Here is a 17222-nt window from a genome sequence, read left to right as displayed (position 1 = left end):
AAAGCAAGGTTTTGTTTATGCAGATTTAAGTCTGTGCCTTCTCCATTGATGAGTCTCTAATGATTTAGTCATCTGTCTCTTCCTGGTATATGGCGGGTGGGGGGGGGTGGGGGGGGGGAGACATCTTTACAAATGGAGATTTCCTTTATAGATATAAAATACTTTTTTAAAAAATTTTAACAGACTAGAGTTTATTTTTTAGAGCACTGTTAGGTTTACCGAATATTGAGCTCATGCTACAGAGCCCCCGCTCCCCCATTATTAACATCTTTAATTTGATACATGTGTCACCCCTGATGAACCACTATTGATGCCTCATTATTACTCAATCCATAGCTGATGTAAAATACTCTAACAGAAGGGTAACTGCTGCTCTGTTTTCAGGGCTTCTCCTGTGATTGCTGTTTTTCAAAATAATCCTTAGGCCAAAGAGGCATGTTTTGGGATGGCTTACTGTGGTCTCCCACATTATCCTAAACTGTTTCAGCCCTCATGCATTTGTTTGTCATTTGTTTTAATATTGCTTCATTGATTTTTTGGCTTATTATATCTATTGAGAAAAAATTTACCTATAGCAAAATGCACTGATTTTAAATTTACAATTTGGTGAGCTGTGATAAATGTATGTACCTTTTAATACCCCCCCAATCATGCTTTAGGATATTTTTATCACACCAGAAAATTCCCCTATGCCCTCTTTGAGTCAATTCCCCCTTCCTCCCTTAAAAACTGCTGTTCTGATTTCTATTACCATTGATTCGTTTTGCCTGTTCTTGAGCTTCATTTAAGTGGAATCATCTGATATGTGTTCTTTTACGTGTGGCTTCTTCAGCTCAACATATATTTTTGAAATTCATCTATGTTGTTGAATGAACCAGGAGTTTGTTTTTCTTTGCTGTGGAGTAGTTTCCATTGTACAAATATTGCTTGGTAAATTTTCTTATTCTTATGTGATGAACATTGTTTTTTTTTCCTAGTTTTTGCCCATTATGAATAAAGTAGCATTCTTGTTCAAGTCTATTTTGTGGGCCTATCTTTTCATTTCTTTTAGATAAATACCTAGGGGTAGAATTGCTAGGTTATAGATGGAGTGTATGCTTACCTACATTTGAAACTGCCAAATAGTTTTCGAAAGTGTTTGTACCTTCAGGCTCCATGCTTTTGCACATGCTGTTTTCTCTGTTTGGAATATCCTTCTGCTTCCTGCTTGGTGAATTCTTTCTCATCTTTTAAGTTATAGCCTAGCTTCTCTCCTCTTTGAAAGCTTCAGGAGAGTTGATTATACCCCTTTAGGCCACTACTTTGTCTCATTCATTCCTTTCCATTCCTGCCACTTTCTCGAATCTGTGGAAAGCAGGGACTGTGTTTTGTGTACCTTTCACACTCAGAGTGAAATGATATGTTAGGAGATGCTACCAGTGTTGTACGTTAGATGTCATTCATTCATTTCATGAACTTTTGCTGAGCAGTTACCATGCCAGGCAGAGTGTGACAAGTTTATAAATAAGAAAAGTTATGACATCAAGATGCCAAATTTTTTTATTGACTAATGGATAACTCTGGTTGATGAAAGATGTTAAGAAACAGGAAGTTATGGCTGCCGAACTCGCTATATATTCCTCTTTTTATTTATATAGTGGAAATCCAGAGAAAGCTAGCATAAAGTCACACAGGACTGAACTAAAGCTACTGATGCCTCAACAAGGCAAGAAGAAATAAATGACAGGAATGTATATGGATTATTTAATACTTAAGGTTACAAAATATCATTATCCCCTAATTCAAATGTAAGAAGGTGTCACAGCAAAGAAAAATATCTTATTACTACATTATTCCATTTATTTTATACTATTTTGGGGGTTGTAAAATATTTTATCTTTAATTCATCAAAAGATCATGACTTTTTCTGTCTCCTGTGGAGCTAATCTAACCTCAGAACTTTCACTGACTAGACAGTAGATGTGGGTTGTGGAACAAGATGAGAAATAACATCCAAATGACATATGTGCTCAGCAACAGAAAACAGAAAATACATTAATTCTAACCTTTGCATGTACCTTTTTAAAAACAAGTTTCACAACACGAAAATATTTTAATAATTTGTTGTTCAAAATCTAGAGTTTCCTTTTCTCCTCCGCAATTCCCAGGAAGGGGAGCAGAGTTATTACTTAGAACTTAGTAAGGCTGATATTTAATGAGAAAGCAGTTCTAAAAAGTGGATGGATTTTAAAGATCTCAGCATGAGGAAGTTGAAATATTAAGGGCAACAGAAGCCTGTAAACAATTGCTGTTAGCTGAAATTTACATATTAAAGAGCAGAAAACTTCTAAGATTTCTTCATTCTTAACATTTTAATGCTCAAACTATAAGACAACGCAACACTTTAAGATGGTGACTTTTAAGTTTTATTTTTCAGGAATGCACTAAAAGCAGATGAATAAGCTTATGTGCCTACCAAAAACACCATAGGAAAATATTTATGCAGCACCATTCTTAGCTAATGTACCAGTTTTTCTCAGAATACACAATCAGATGCTATTTTTATGAATCTCACTGTCTTTAACAGAGGTTGTTTAAAGGGCCCATGGAACAAAGTGTATGTGAGGAGTAGGTATTCTTTTAATGAACTGAGGAAAATGATGGCTTGGGGCTGAACTACCAATATAGTACATGTGGTGTGTGTTCATTGAATGTTTGCTATGTTCAAATGCTGTGGAGGAAAAATTAAAGATATACAACCTATCCACTGGCTTCGAGAAATTTTAGATCTAGATTATGCTTTGGAACAATTGAGTGGCACATTTGCATATTGACATAAATAAATGTAAATTTCAACAAAGTAGACAGAGTGAGTCCTGAAATAACTTGAAAGGAGCCTTTAAGTATGATTTTATTATGAGCTTAACCTACTTTAAAAATGAAACCTGGTGAAAACTGAAAGTCTTTTTCAGCTCTCAGGATTTTATTTTAGGTCACTGCTAAGGCATAGATATGTTTTCATTAAATAAAAAAAATAACTATTTTTATTACATATATTTTAAAAAATATATAGAAAGAGAAAAAGAGAATAAAAATCAATTAGAATCCTAATAACCAGAGAGAATCATTGTTCATTCTGTCCTTTGTATATGTTTGTAATATATATGTTCATGTATACATGTGTGCACTAATGCATACATAATTCATTAATTTACAAAATGAGATCACATACTTTCATAACCTGCTTTTTAAAAATGTACTGTTAAGGAGAGTTGGGTGGAGTACCTCCCTCAAGGTAGGATCACGATGCTATTACCTCATCTAGGGAACAGTAGATGGAAGATGGAGGTGGGAAGGAATGCCACTGTTCTCTCTATGTGGATAAGAATTTGAGAAGCTTCCTGGGAAAGAATTTATGCTAAAGATGCTTGTTCAGCTCAAAGATGATGGATCAAAGGTGAGTGGTGATTCTGAGACCAGCCCTCGGATTATCCTCCTACCATCCCCTGTGGACATAAGACCTGAGCGCTAGAGGCAAGGAGGTACTATTTTACTAACCCTATAATCTTTTGAAAATGACAAGAAGTGGTGTGTACATGACTCTGGGCACAAGCACACACTGTGGCTGATGTTGGCAGTTGCTTATCTAATAGCCATTCCTCTCATTCTTCCCCATTTTGTTTTGGGCAGGACTGTGCCCATTTCAACACTCACCTTCTCATTCTTCCTTGAAGCTAGTGGTGGATTCTTGCCAATGAGTTGTAAGCAGAGCTTTGGTAGAAGTATTTGGAATAGTGCTCTTTCATATTAAAAGGGCACATTCAGAACTAGCTCTCCCCTTTACCCACCTCTTTTCTTTCTGCCTCGGTCCTGGACGTGATGACTGGAGCTGAAGCATTCATTTTGTGGCCAAGAATATCACAGAGACAAATGTGCTGATGACATTAAGATGCAGAAACAAGCCATTAATAGATAGGAAGAATGAGTTCTGTTGTTCTGAAGCATTATAGGATAGATATGGTTAACTCTAATTTATTGTATATTTTCAAAAAGCTAGAAGGGAGGATTTTGAATGTTCACAATACAAAGAAATGATAAATGTTAGAGGTGATGCATATGCTAATTACTCTCATTTGATCATTACAGATTGTACACATATATCAAAATATCACTCAGTCTTCCATAAATATGTACAATTATTACATGTCAACTAAAAATAAAAGGAAAAACAATGCTGAAACAGTGACAGAAACTAAAAATAAATAAATAAATAAATAAATAAAAATGTACTGTTAAATTAAATTTAGCCTAAAACTGCCTCCTTTCATAATTTAAGTTTACCCTAAAGGTTTCTCTGTACATAATGAACTATAACCTAATTGGATGTGTAAACAGATTGCTACCTAGTCTTGTACCAATCAGAGAGTTTCAGCCAATCACAGGAGGCCAACTATTCAAACTTTGTTCAAATGAGGCAACCAGTGACCTGTGACCAATCTAGCTGTTTCTGTACTTCATTTCCATTTTCTGTACATCACTCTCCTTTTGCTGTCCATAAATATTATCCGACCACATAGCAGCCCCGGAGTGTTTCTGAACCTGTTCTGATTCTAGGGACTGCCTGATTTGTGAATTGTTCTTTGCTCAATTAGCTCTATTAAATTTAATTTGTCTCAAGTGATTCTTTTAATAGTAGAAATATGTCATAAGCATATTTCTATGTCACCAAATAAAAATTCAAACATAATTTCAAATGGCTAAATTAAAACAACTTATTGTATACTTGTTCCTTAATATATATAACTAACTCATTATTGTTGGACTTTAGATTATTTCCAGTGCTGTGATGAACATTTCTGTGTTTGTGCTGCATCCTTAGGGCAGACTCTACACACATAGACTTCTTGCATAAAAGATCTGTGTTTGAAGATTTTTCACATGTATTGTTAAAATATCCTTAATAAAGTTTGGGCAGTTTATATCCCATGGTTTTCTGTTTCACAAAATAAATGAATGTCCATTTCCCTGAAACCTTGACAATACAGGAAATTGTTATTTGAAAGTACCCAGAATAGTATATAGATCATTTGATGAAAAACAATTATTTTATTGTTGTTTGAATTTTTATTTCTTTGATCAGTAAGGAGTTAGAGATCTATTGTATGTTTTTGGTTATATACCTTTCTTCTTTTGTTTATTGTTTGTCCATGTCATTTGCCAATTTTTCTTATTTGATAATTCATTTTTTCTTATTTAAGTTGATGGTCACAGATGATTGAAAATATGCTTATATTATTTTTTTCAGATTTTATACAAATATTAACAAAATATTTAAAAATTTTTATAGAAAGCACTTGTTTGAGAACTTCTGATCCAGATTAAAGTTACCTTTGCCCTTTCCCTAGATTGATAAAAAAATTTACATGAAATAATATAGAAATGTAAGAGGGGTAAGTTGATCATGAAAGGTTTTACCTTAACAAAATTATCATTGGAAATCTCTGATTTAGACAAAGTCAACTCATTTCTTAATCCTATAACAATTTGAGCATTCTTTTATTACTATACTTTTCACATCACATTATAATTTGAAGGATTTGAAGTCCTTGGTGGTTTAAATTTGTTATTTGTGGTTTGTGTTAGCTTTCAATTATGGTGGCTTATTTCCTTCTGTATTTCATGATCATATCTATTATAATTTTATATTATTTCAAACATTGGGAAAGCAGGGGACTTAAATAGGGGATGCTTTCCTCTGGAGGGAATTTGTATTTTCTTTAAAGAGCCAGGAGCACTACTGACCTGAGGTCATGATAATCACCTTCTAGGGTCTTTCTTAATGTGTAAACTTAAATTCAGTTTCCCATTGTCACCACTGGTCCAAAGTTTATTGCTACGCTGTAGTGCTAACATTGGCATTTGTTCTTGGGTGTTTGCTTGCTACTCTTGTCTCACTGCTTTGGTTGGTGCTTAGTATTATTTTTGAATCAAAGAGAGCACCCCTCAGAAAGTTTCTTTGGTTAATTTGGGCCCCAAGATGCATTTAAAGTTTGTTTTCCTGAGATCTAGCTGTTTTTTTAGTGAGAAGTGCTTTCAGAGTATCTTGTCCACAAGTATTATTTATGTAGCCTTGAGTTTTTAATGGAGGTTGATGAAAAATTCTCAGTTCTTTTAAAACAAATTTTTCTTCACGTTTGAGAAAGACGAATGATGGATGTTTTGGCAAGTTTTAAAGTATGCATGTGAGCTAACGTATTTCACATGAAGATGACCATATTGAGAGAAATTATGTTGTCTGTGTAGTGTTACTTGATAATTTTGACAACCACTATATGTTTTGGATATGGCAGTCAGTCTTACAAAGTTATGCCCATAATTTCCGAACTCTTACTTTCTGAGGTGTGTTTGGAGTGTGACTGTTGAGTTGGGTAGAGTGGATAGGGTGAAAGGTGAATGTGTGCTTATATCTGGGGTGTATGTAGATTTTGGATTTGGGCAAGGGTGGGGATGAGAACACAGTAGTTATTAATACCTCTAAGCAGGAAGGGAACAGCAGTCAATGTTCTTGAGGAGAAATTGTACATTATTAAGCCTATTTAAGCACCTTGGCATTAGACATTGTGCTACGGGCTTTATTTTCATGATTTCAACTAATCCTAATAAGAATCTGTGAAACTATGATAGTATCAACTCATTTTAAAGATGAAGAAACTGAGGCATAGGGAGGTTAACTGTCCTTTCCCTAGATCACATGGTCTTTAAGTAGCAAAGCCAAGACTTGAGCCCAGACTTAGTGACTCTAAAGGCTGTGCTCCTTGGATTATTCCAAACTGTCCGAGGAATGAACATTAGTCAGTAAGCAATCTTTGGCATCCATCCATGGATTTCACATTTCTTTTTTGACTAATATAGAAATGAAATAATTCATATCTCTGGTATTTAAAAATGAATGTCTTTTAACTTTTATTTGAACATAAGAATTTTTTCCTTCTGTATTTGGGAAAATGATTTGAACAAGTGGATTTCTAATATTTTTGAGATCTAATATTGGATGGAAAAATAGGTGTTGGCTTAGTCAGTAGCAACAAGAGCAAAGATTGTAATATTTTCAAGATTGCATACTACTACAGTCTATTCAAAATTTCTGGGGAAATGTTTTGGTATACTTGAATATCTTTCATTTAAACATTCTTAACACTTTTCGATAATGTTTTGTGTTAAAAGTAACTCAGATAACATTTAATTGTTTGCTGACAAATCTGTTGAAGAAACTGAAATTGTATTACACAGTTTAACTTTTCTTTTGGCTTTCTGTTTTTCTTTTGATTTAGAGAAAGTTGTCACAAAAGAGATCTGAGAATAATAGGTTGATACTGAGGCATATAATGACCTCTTGGTATTCTTTTTTGAAGATCTTTGAGGTGGTTTCTGGCACAGGAAATTAAAAGTAAACTCTGTGCCAGGAAACACTAGTGCTCACTTACTTTTTTTAAAGCTATTTTAGAGAACGTGCTTGTTGTTTGCTTGACTTTTTGAAAATACAATATATAGAATGAGGAGTCCTTGAGGGATGGTATATGAAGATATTCACTGATATTTTATAAAAGGTTTGAAAGTTTGGGGTTTGATTCTATTTCTTCTTAAGCCTAGAGTTTAAAAGCAATTTAAGAACTAAATAAAAGTCTCTACAGGGACCTTTTAGTTTGTGGGCTTACCAATAACATTTTGAAAAACCCTGTTCCTATTAAGCACTGCAGTTTTTCATTAGATTTCAATAGACTTTTCTCTTTCTCTCTTACACTTTGTAAGTAACAGATCTGTACAATTGGAACATAACACTTTACCGTGGCTTAATATTAATTGTCTTTCTTAGCACAGGCAAATAGCATTTTAAACCAATGCTTTGAAGAATATTAACATGAAGAGTAGTTTTTTCAGTCATGCAGAGAAATGATTTTTAAGTGACATTAACTTTCAAATAAAATTCTGTTGGGGAACCTTATAATAGTTCATTTTTTTTTCTTCTTTGGGGAAGAAGACTTCCAAGCTATAATTTTTGACATTCTTTAGATGCACTGATATTTTTAGATTGCTTCATATAAGTCAAAATAACTTGGTGTTTTAGAGACATAAAGTTTAATATTAACAGTTTTAAATAATGTTCTTCCTGAAAACCATGTTGGACATTTCTATTGCTTTTATCACTCTATGACTTGGAGAAGTCTCTTAAAGAGACTTTCATAAAGCCATCATTTTTCTAATCCACTTTAATCTCTTGCATCTGTGAATTTCATGTTTGGTTGCACTTTTAATTCAATTCAAAGTTGTATTTAAAAACTTTCACATTTTGAGAGAAGTTTGTTGTTTATAGTTAATTTTTTTAAAGTAATTTTGAGTTGTCAGATTAAATGAGCCAAATAGATCATTGGGAAACTTTTTAATGCATCTTTCCCCCCTTTTGCATGTAGGACTCCAGAAAGTGAAAACATTAAGGAATGTTTGCCATTTCTTTAGGAACCTCATGATTTTCCCTTAATAGAAGTTTTGTCAACATTTAGGTGGGTGGTACATTCATTTAATGTTACTTTCTCACTGATAGATTACTAATATTTGGTTTTCACTGCTCAAAACAGCAATGATTTTTTATTTCATGTGATTCTGTGAGGCATTTGGATGGTTCTTCTGCTATATGTGGTATTGGCTGGGGTTCCTCAGGTGGATTTGTTCATTTGGCAGATGGTCTAGCCTGCAGGGTACAAGAAGGGATCTGTCACATGTCTGGGGTTTCAGTGTTGACTGTTGGTTAGGGTAATTAGTCATCCTCCATGTGGCCTCTTTCTTCTAGTAGTATCTGTTGAGAGCTAAGCTGCAAGCTGATACAACATCAATCATTTCTACCACATTTTATTTGTTAAAGCAAGTCACCAGTTTCAAGGAGTTGGAAATAGGGCTTACCTCTTGATGAGAGGATGTGTCTCTATGCTGGAGACACATCCCTCATACGATCTATGATTTGCACGTTTTGGGGGGCAATTTTTAGATATGATAGCAGAAGCACAAGCAACAGAAGAAAAAATAGATGCAATGGATTTCATCAAAATTACAAACTTTTATGCACTAAAGGACACTATCAGGAAACTGAGAAGACAACCTACAGAATGGAAGAAAATATTTGCAAATTGTGTATCTGATAAGAGACTTTATATCTAATATGCAAAGAATTTTTACAACTTAAAAAAGGACAAAAACCCAATTTAAAATGGGCAAAAGACTTGGATAGACATTTCACCAAAAAAATTATACAAATGGCAATGAACACATGAAAAGATGTTCAACTCATTAGTTATTAGGGAAATGCAAGTCAAAAGTGCCATAAAATACCACTTAACACACCACATAACATGTATTGGCAAGGATGTAGAGAAATTTGAACCACTGGTATGAATGTAAAATTGTGCAGCTGCTACGGCAAACAGTGTCAGTTTTTAAAAATGTTAAACATAGAATTAACATATGACCCAGCAATTCTATTCTTAGGCATATATAACCAAAAGAATTGAAACCAGGCATCAAACACAAACTTGTACACAAATGTTCATGGCAGTGATATTCACAACAGTCAAAAGGTGGAAATAATCTAAATGTACATCAACTAATGAATGAATAAACAAAATGGGTATATTCATACATTGGAATATTATTCTGTCATAAAAAGGAATGAGGTGCTGATACATGGCTGAACCTTGAAGACATTGTGCCAAGTGGAAGAAGCCAGACACAAAATGCCACATATTGCATGGTTCTATTTACATGCAATATTCAGAATAGGCCATATAGAAACAGAAAGCAGATTAGAAATTACCAGAGACTGAGGGAGAAGGGGAAATGGGGAGTGACTGCTTACTGGGTATGAGGTTTCCTTTTGGGGTGATGGAAATGTTTTGGAATGAGATATAGGTAATGGCTGTCCGACACTGTGATATTACTAAATGCCAGTAAATGGTACACAGTTGAAATAGTGAATTTTGTGTTACATGTATTTTACCACAATAAAATAAAGTAATTGCACAATTGGACTTGCTTGCTGCTGTGCCTCCACCATAGAACATACTCAGGCCAGCCAGTGGGACAACAAGAAAAGTGGAGCAGGATTGAGTCACTCCTGCTGTCTCAGCCAAAGCAATCCTAAGTTGCCAGACAGTCATCTAACCTCCAAACGTATGAGAGTGCCGGGCCAAGATCAGCAGAACCACCTTGCCTAGCCCGGGTGACTAATGTGTCAGTAATAAATGCTTATCATTTTATGTTTCTGAAGTTGTATAATTTGTTTTAAAGCATTATTGTGACAATATGACTGATATACCCTTTCTCATTAGACGAAATTAGGGCTTCTCAGAGAAGTGGATGATTGGGGACAAAGAAGGTGAGAGGTAAACCTTGGACATCTGAAATGTAAGGAATCTCCCAAGAAATAATGAGGTTATCTTAAAAGAACACAAAATTCTGGAGTAGGATGGTGGAGATGGCTACACACCATCATGAATGTACTTAATGTCATGCAACTGCACTTAAAAATGGTTAAAATGGCAAACTTTATGTTATGTGTATTTTACCACAGTTAAAAAAAAGGACACAGGAATCAGGCTGTTATTTTAAAATGAGCATTAAATTTGAGCCTCAAAAAGAATAATGATGGTAGTATATTAAAACACATCAAATACGTGAAAATCTTGAGTCCATAATGATATTAGAAATTAAAAAAAAAAAAAAAAAAAACAACTAAAGTCATTGGTGGTTACCAGAGGCTGGGAAGGATAGTGGGATGAAGAGAGGGGGCTTGTTAGAAATGCAGAATATCAGGTATCACCCCAGACCTATTGAATCTGAATCTGTATTTTAAAAAGATCCTCAGGAGATTCATAAGCATATTATCTTTTGAGAAGCACTGCATTAGATGTTAGTAGGAAAGGGAAACTCTGATGCAATTCATTAATTGGTTGAACAGAGATTTAAAAACAATATTGTGTCCCTGGCTGATCCAGTTCACAGTTTTGGGTTATTGGTGATATTTCAATGTTTTCCTATCAATATCTGCTAATACGGGTTCCGGAGAGACTGACTGGAAAGACAAAAACCCGCAAGTGCTGAAAAGCTGCCTCTCCAAGTCCAAGAGAGACAGCGAGAGAGCCCTGTGAAAAAACCTCTGAGCATCTTTGGCAGTGTGACAGAGCCAAGCCGGAGGGTGCTGGGGACCAGGATGTGGCCCCGGCCTTCCAGTTAAGGAGAAATGCCACCGAAGGGACTCTGCTCCCGGGTGATCACCAAGGCCCAGCTCCCTGCCCCAGCTCCCCGTCTGATGACAGCAGTTCCGTGGACAGCGACGAGAGCATCGAACTGGAGATTAGGAAGTTTTTGGCAGAAAAGGCCAAGGAGTCAGTGAGCAATTTGGAATTCAGGCAGAGGGCCCCACCACTCTCGGCACAGGGGCCCAGCCAGGCCAGAGGGGCCGTGCAGGAAGGAGCCGGCCCTGCAGCCCGGCATGTGCACTCGGAGCCAGAGGGCCAAGGGGGCCCCCAGCCGGCCCAAGGACTGCGGGGCACAGAGAGAGCTGGAGCCCGGAGTGCGGCCAGCCTCTTCAGCCAGGGCGGGAAGGGCCCCGCTGCTCCAGCCAGATGTGACTGGGTGCTGCCCAGGGGCACTGGTGGAAATGTCTCTGCCAAGGGGTCTCCAGCGAGTAGGAGAAACGTTTCTGTCCACAAAGACCAGAGCCCGCGCGGGGCGGAGCCTGCTGCTGCCGAAAGTGCTTTTGGTCAGCTGCCCAGTGTGCCAAAGCGGGCACCGAGGCAGGAGGGGCCGGAGGACCTTTCACGTGAGCTACGGGAGCCGGAGCTTCCTGACTCCCAGCTCGAGAGCCGAGAGGGACACTCGGCCCCAGGCTGACCTCACCCTCCCTTGGAGTGACTTTGCCCACCAGAGCAGGCTGCTCATCCCGAGGGCGCCGAACTCGGATGGCAGAGACTCGGTGTGGAGAGGGGCTCTGGGGAGCGAGAGAGAGAAGGGGCCTGAGGGCCCGCCCTGGGCGCCCCCCTCCCCAGCCTGCCCTTTGCGGGCTTCTCCCCGCTGATGTCCACCCAGCTTTTCCACTTTGGAAAGAGCGTGCCCTGGGGAGCCAAGCCCGCCGGCCTCTTCAGCCCCTACCAGGGCTGCCTCTACAGGGCCCGTCCTTCTCGGCCTTCAGGGAGGCCCAGGCCGGGCCCAGCCCCGTGACCGCGGCCCACACCCGCCGGAGAAGGACAGCGGGCCCCGGCCGTGCGGGAAGGCGCAGGCGGGGCTCGCTTTGCACGACAGGCGGAGCTCGGGCCCAGAGGAAAACATTTTAGACCTGAGGTATCGACGAAGGGACAGGGACGACCAGGACTAGGGGGCCCTAGGCCGTGACGCCAGTGACTTCAGCGACGCCTCCATGGAGGATGGTGGTGGCCGCTCAGTGGTGAAGGGCAAGGCCCTCAAGCTGTGAGTAAGCTTCCGGGGTTTTGTCGCGTCTGTGGAAAGCGGTGTGCACGTGCGTGTATCTGTGCGTGGGCTTAGGTGACGCTTGGGAGTGAAGGCAGAGAAAACAGAGTCCGTAGACATAGCCCTGTATATATGTACACTGACACGAAACGATGTTTTTATTTAACAGATGTGTCCTGGTAAATTTGATTGTTGTAGCTTTTTGTAAATTATTTAAAGTGCTGTAAAAAATATTTTTGGAAAATATTGTCGTTGACTTCTGTAGGGCGTTCCTAACTGCAGTTTTGTGTGGTCTGCTTACAAGTCTTAGTTTAGCAAACATTTGGATCTTCCCGTCACGGCCAGGTTCAGAGCGACTCTGAGGGTGACGCCTGCTGGCTGGGAAGACACTGAAATGCCCAAAGGTGTCTATTAGGAAGCTCCTGGGACAGCACTTTTTGTACAAAGGACCCCCCATCCCAGTCCCCTGAGGCCAGAGCTTGTCTTCTGAAAACTGCAGTCACAGCCTTCAGTTGGGAAAATGTTTCGAAGCACAAGGGCCGACAGCAGGCAGGCTGGGCCGCCCCGCAGCGTGCGGAAGCCGCGCAGAGCCCTGCAGCCTGGCTCTGCCCTCGGCCCCGAGCCCCGGCCCGTTAATGTCTGTTCAGTCACTAGATGATTCTAACACCTAAATAAACCTCTTTTTATATGGGAAAAAAAATCTGCCTAATAGTATGAGCTTTTCTGTAGCCAGGAACACGATCTATTATAGAATTTGGCTATTGGATATTTCAGAATTTCAATCGGGTTTGGTGTGCCTTGCTCTGAACTGTATGGGGTATTGGAACATCAGCAATTGGAGCGTCAGGCAGTATTCTTGCCTGTTGGATTAACTATGACAACACATCTTTTATGGTGTTCAGATTGTCAGCGATTTTGAACGATTAATCACTTATATTTTACATCATTAAAACAGAAAGTTTCAAAATATTTTAATATACATTATCTTATTTAGACTTCACTGTATCTCTGTGTGGTAGTTTTCATTATCCCCATTATAGAAGTAAAGAATCTGTCCAAGGGTGATTGATTGTCACTGATCACAGAGAGTAAATGAGGGAGAGCCTGGGACTGAATCCAGGACTTCTAATTTAATACTTTCTTCACCACACAATTTTTCTGCCTTCCAGTGGATTTTATTTATCGCAGAATTTCCTTGAATACCATGTTATCCAGTATATAGGAATCAGTTGCATATAACTCAAAGAAATCGATCTTTTAATACAAACTGTGCCTGTGTTCTACCCTAACTTTAACCAAGAAGAAAGCTTTACTAAGTTTAAAGTTGTCTCTTCTCAATTATAATCTGAACTTCAATTTAATAATTCTAGAATCTTAAAGCAGAATATGCAATCCTTTATGATTTTTTTTATGCATTCCTACTTGAAGAAGAATGAGGTAGCACTCATTTCAGATTTATTATCATTTTAAACAAGAAGCTTCCTGGAAGTGTGTGTCTGTGTGTGTGTGTGTGTGTGTGTGTGTGTGTGTGTGTGTGTGAAAAAGAAGCTTCCTGCTAGTTATAGGGAAATTCATGAAAATAGATAATAAATAATGGCTATTTGTAGCACTTGAAGGGCTTTATTAATAAGTTATGTCAAACCATCTAATGCGTTTTCCTCAGAGTTACTCTTCACCAACATTTTATGGACTTCTATTCTTATATTGCTTTTGAAATGTGGTAGGATTCTTATATTCAGGGAAATAATTCTTTTGTTTTGTTGTTGAGTTTATTTTGAGGGTAAACTCAGTGTAGGTATCATTTCCATGTAAGACTTGCACTTTGGAATTTGTATTTATCATAAAATAATTGTCTCTGGTTTCAAAACTGCCCCTTCATTTTCTAGTATTGCTCATTTAATTTCTTTTTATTGCAAACAATCATATAGTATTTGGTATCTGGCTAGTTGTTTATCATAAATTGATTTTGATTCTTCAACTATGATGTTTATGTGCAGTTCAAGAAAATACTAATATACAGGCTATTTATTTTTTCTTTTCTTTTCTTTCATTTTTTTTGAGACAGGATCTCCCTGCCTGGCTACAGTGCAGTGGTCATCATAGCTCACTGTAACTCCTGGGCTCGAGTGATCCTCTTGCCTCAGTCTCCCGAGTAGCTGGGATTTCAGGTGCACACCACCATGCCTGGCTAATTTTTTTTTTTTATTTTTTTTATTTATTTTATTTTATTTTATTTTTATATATATATATATATATATTTTTTATTTCAGCTCATCATGGGGGTACATAAGTTTAGGTTATATACATTTTCCATGTCCCACCCATCCCCCCGAGTCAGAGTCCCAAGCGCGTCCGTTCTCATTCTCCCGACAGTGCACCTGGCACTCATCATGTAGTCATACCTCCATCCCCTCCCCCCCCCCCACCTCCCCGGGTCTGCACCTTCAAGCATGACCATTCCCCAGAGGGTGTGCAACGCACTCATCATGTAGGCATACACCCATCCCCTCCCCCCACCCCCCATCCCAGTCTGATATCCAATTGGTATCCTTCCCTGATGTACATTTAGGTGATGATCAGGGAAACCAGTTTTCTGGTGAGTACATGTGATGCTTGTTTTTCCATTCTTTGGATACTTCACTTAGTATAATGGGTTCCAGCTCTCTCCAGGAGAACCAAAGAGATGTCGTATCATTGTTATTTCTTATAGCTGAGTAGTACTCCATGGTATACATATACCACAGTTTACTAATCCATTCGTGGATTGATGGGCACTTGGGTTGTTTCCACATCCTTGCGATTGTAAATTGTGCTGCTATAAACATTCGGGTACAGGTGTTTTTGTTAAAGAATGACTTTTGTTCTTCTGGGTATATGCCCAATAATGGGATTGCTGGATCAAATGGTAGGTCTACTTGAATCTGTTTAAGGTATCTCCATATTGCTTTCCATAGGGGTTGCACTAGTTTGCATTCCCACCAGCAGTGTATGAGTGTTCCTGTCTCTCCGCATCCACGCCAACATGTGTTGTTTTGGGATTTTTTGATAAAGGCCATTCTCACCGGAGTTAAGTGGTATCTCATTGTGGTTTTGATTTGCATTTCCCTGATGATTAGGGATGTTGAGCATTTTTTGATATGTTTTTTGGCCATTATTATGTCTTCTTTTGAAAAATTTCTATTCATGTCCTTTGCCCATTTTTTGATAGGATTGTTTGATTTTTTCCTGCTGATTTTCCTGAGTTCTAAATAGATTCTTGTTATCAGTCTTTTATCTGATGTGTAGTATGCGAAAATTTTTTCCCATTCTGTAGGCTGTCTGTTTATTTTCATGACTATTTCTTTGGCTGTGCAGAAGCTTTTTAATTTAATCAGGTCCCAGTCGTTTATTTTTGTTGTTGCTGCGATTGCCTTAGGGGTTTTCTTCATAAATTCTTTGCCTAGACCAATGTCTGTAAGAGTCTTTCCTACATTTTCTTCTAGAATTCTAATTGTTTCCCATTTAAGGTTTAAATCTGTTATCCACCGTGATTTAATTTTTGTGAGAGGTGAAATCTGTGGGTCCTGTTTCAGTCTTCTACATGTGGCTATCCAGTTTTCCCAGCACCATTTATTGAATAGGGACTCTTGTCCCCAGAGTATGTTTTTGTCTATTTTGTCAAAGATTAGATAGTTATATGAGGATGATTTTATATTTGGGTTTTCTGTTCTGTTCCACTGGTCTGTGTCCCTGCCCTTGTGCCAATACCAAGCAGTTTTAAGAACCACAGCTTTGTAGTATAGTTTGAAGTCTGGCAAATCAATACCTCCCATTTTGTTTTTATTGCTTAAGATTGCTTTTGCTATACGGGGTCTTCTCTGATTCCATACAAAGTGTATAATTATTTTTTCTAAATCTGTGAAAAATGATGTTGGTATTTTAATAGGAATTGCATTGAATCTATAGATTACTTTGGGTAGTATAGACATTTTAACGATGTTAATTCTTCCAATCCATGAGCATGGTATGGATTTCCACTTATTTACGTGTTCTGCAATTTCCTTCCTTAGCGTTTCATAGTTCTCTTTATAGAGGTCCTTTACCTCTTTAGTTAAATATATTCCTAGATATTTTATTTTCTTTGTTGCTATTTTGAAAGGTATTGAGTCCTTAATTTGGTTCTCCGATTGAATGGTATTGGCATATATGAATGCCTCTGATTTGTGTGTATTGACTTTGTAACCTGAGACATTACTGAATTCATTAATTAATTCCAGGAGTCTCTTGGTTGAGTCCTTGGGGTTTTCCAGATACAACATCATGTCATCAGCAAAGAGTGAGAGTTTGATCTCTTCTGTCCCTATTTGGACACCTTTGATTCTGCTCTCTTGTCTGATAGCTCTCGCAAGGACTTCCAATACTATGTTGAAAAGTAATGGGGACAGTGGGCAGCCTTGTCTGGTTCCAGTTCTGAGTGGGAATGCTTTCAGTTTTTCCCCATTCAGTATGATGTTGGCTGTGGGTTTGTCATATATGGCTTGTATTATTTTTAGGTAGGTCCCATTTATGCCTATGTTGTTAAGTGTTTTTATCATAAAAGGGTGTTGAATTTTGTCAAATGCTTTTTCTGCATCTATTGAGAGGATCATTTGGTCTTTATTTTTGCTTCTATTTATGTGGTTAATTACATTTATAGATTTTCGTATGTTAAACCACCCCTGCATCTCTGGGATGAAGCCTACTTGGTCATG

At 38.0% G+C, this 17222-nt stretch overlaps 1 pseudogene; it reads left to right on the top strand.

Annotated features, from left to right (window-relative positions):
- Positions 1 to 3403: 3403 nt before the first annotated feature.
- Positions 3404 to 12496, top strand: LOC123628531 (annotated as a pseudogene).
- The last annotated feature ends 4726 nt before the right edge of the window (positions 12497 to 17222 follow it).

Source organism: Lemur catta, chromosome 1 (assembly GCF_020740605.2).
Source record: "Lemur catta isolate mLemCat1 chromosome 1, mLemCat1.pri, whole genome shotgun sequence".
Classification (NCBI taxonomy): domain Eukaryota; kingdom Metazoa; phylum Chordata; class Mammalia; order Primates; family Lemuridae; genus Lemur; species Lemur catta.
The sequence above is the reverse complement of the archived record's forward strand: the minus strand, read 5'-3'. Positions and strand labels throughout refer to the sequence as shown.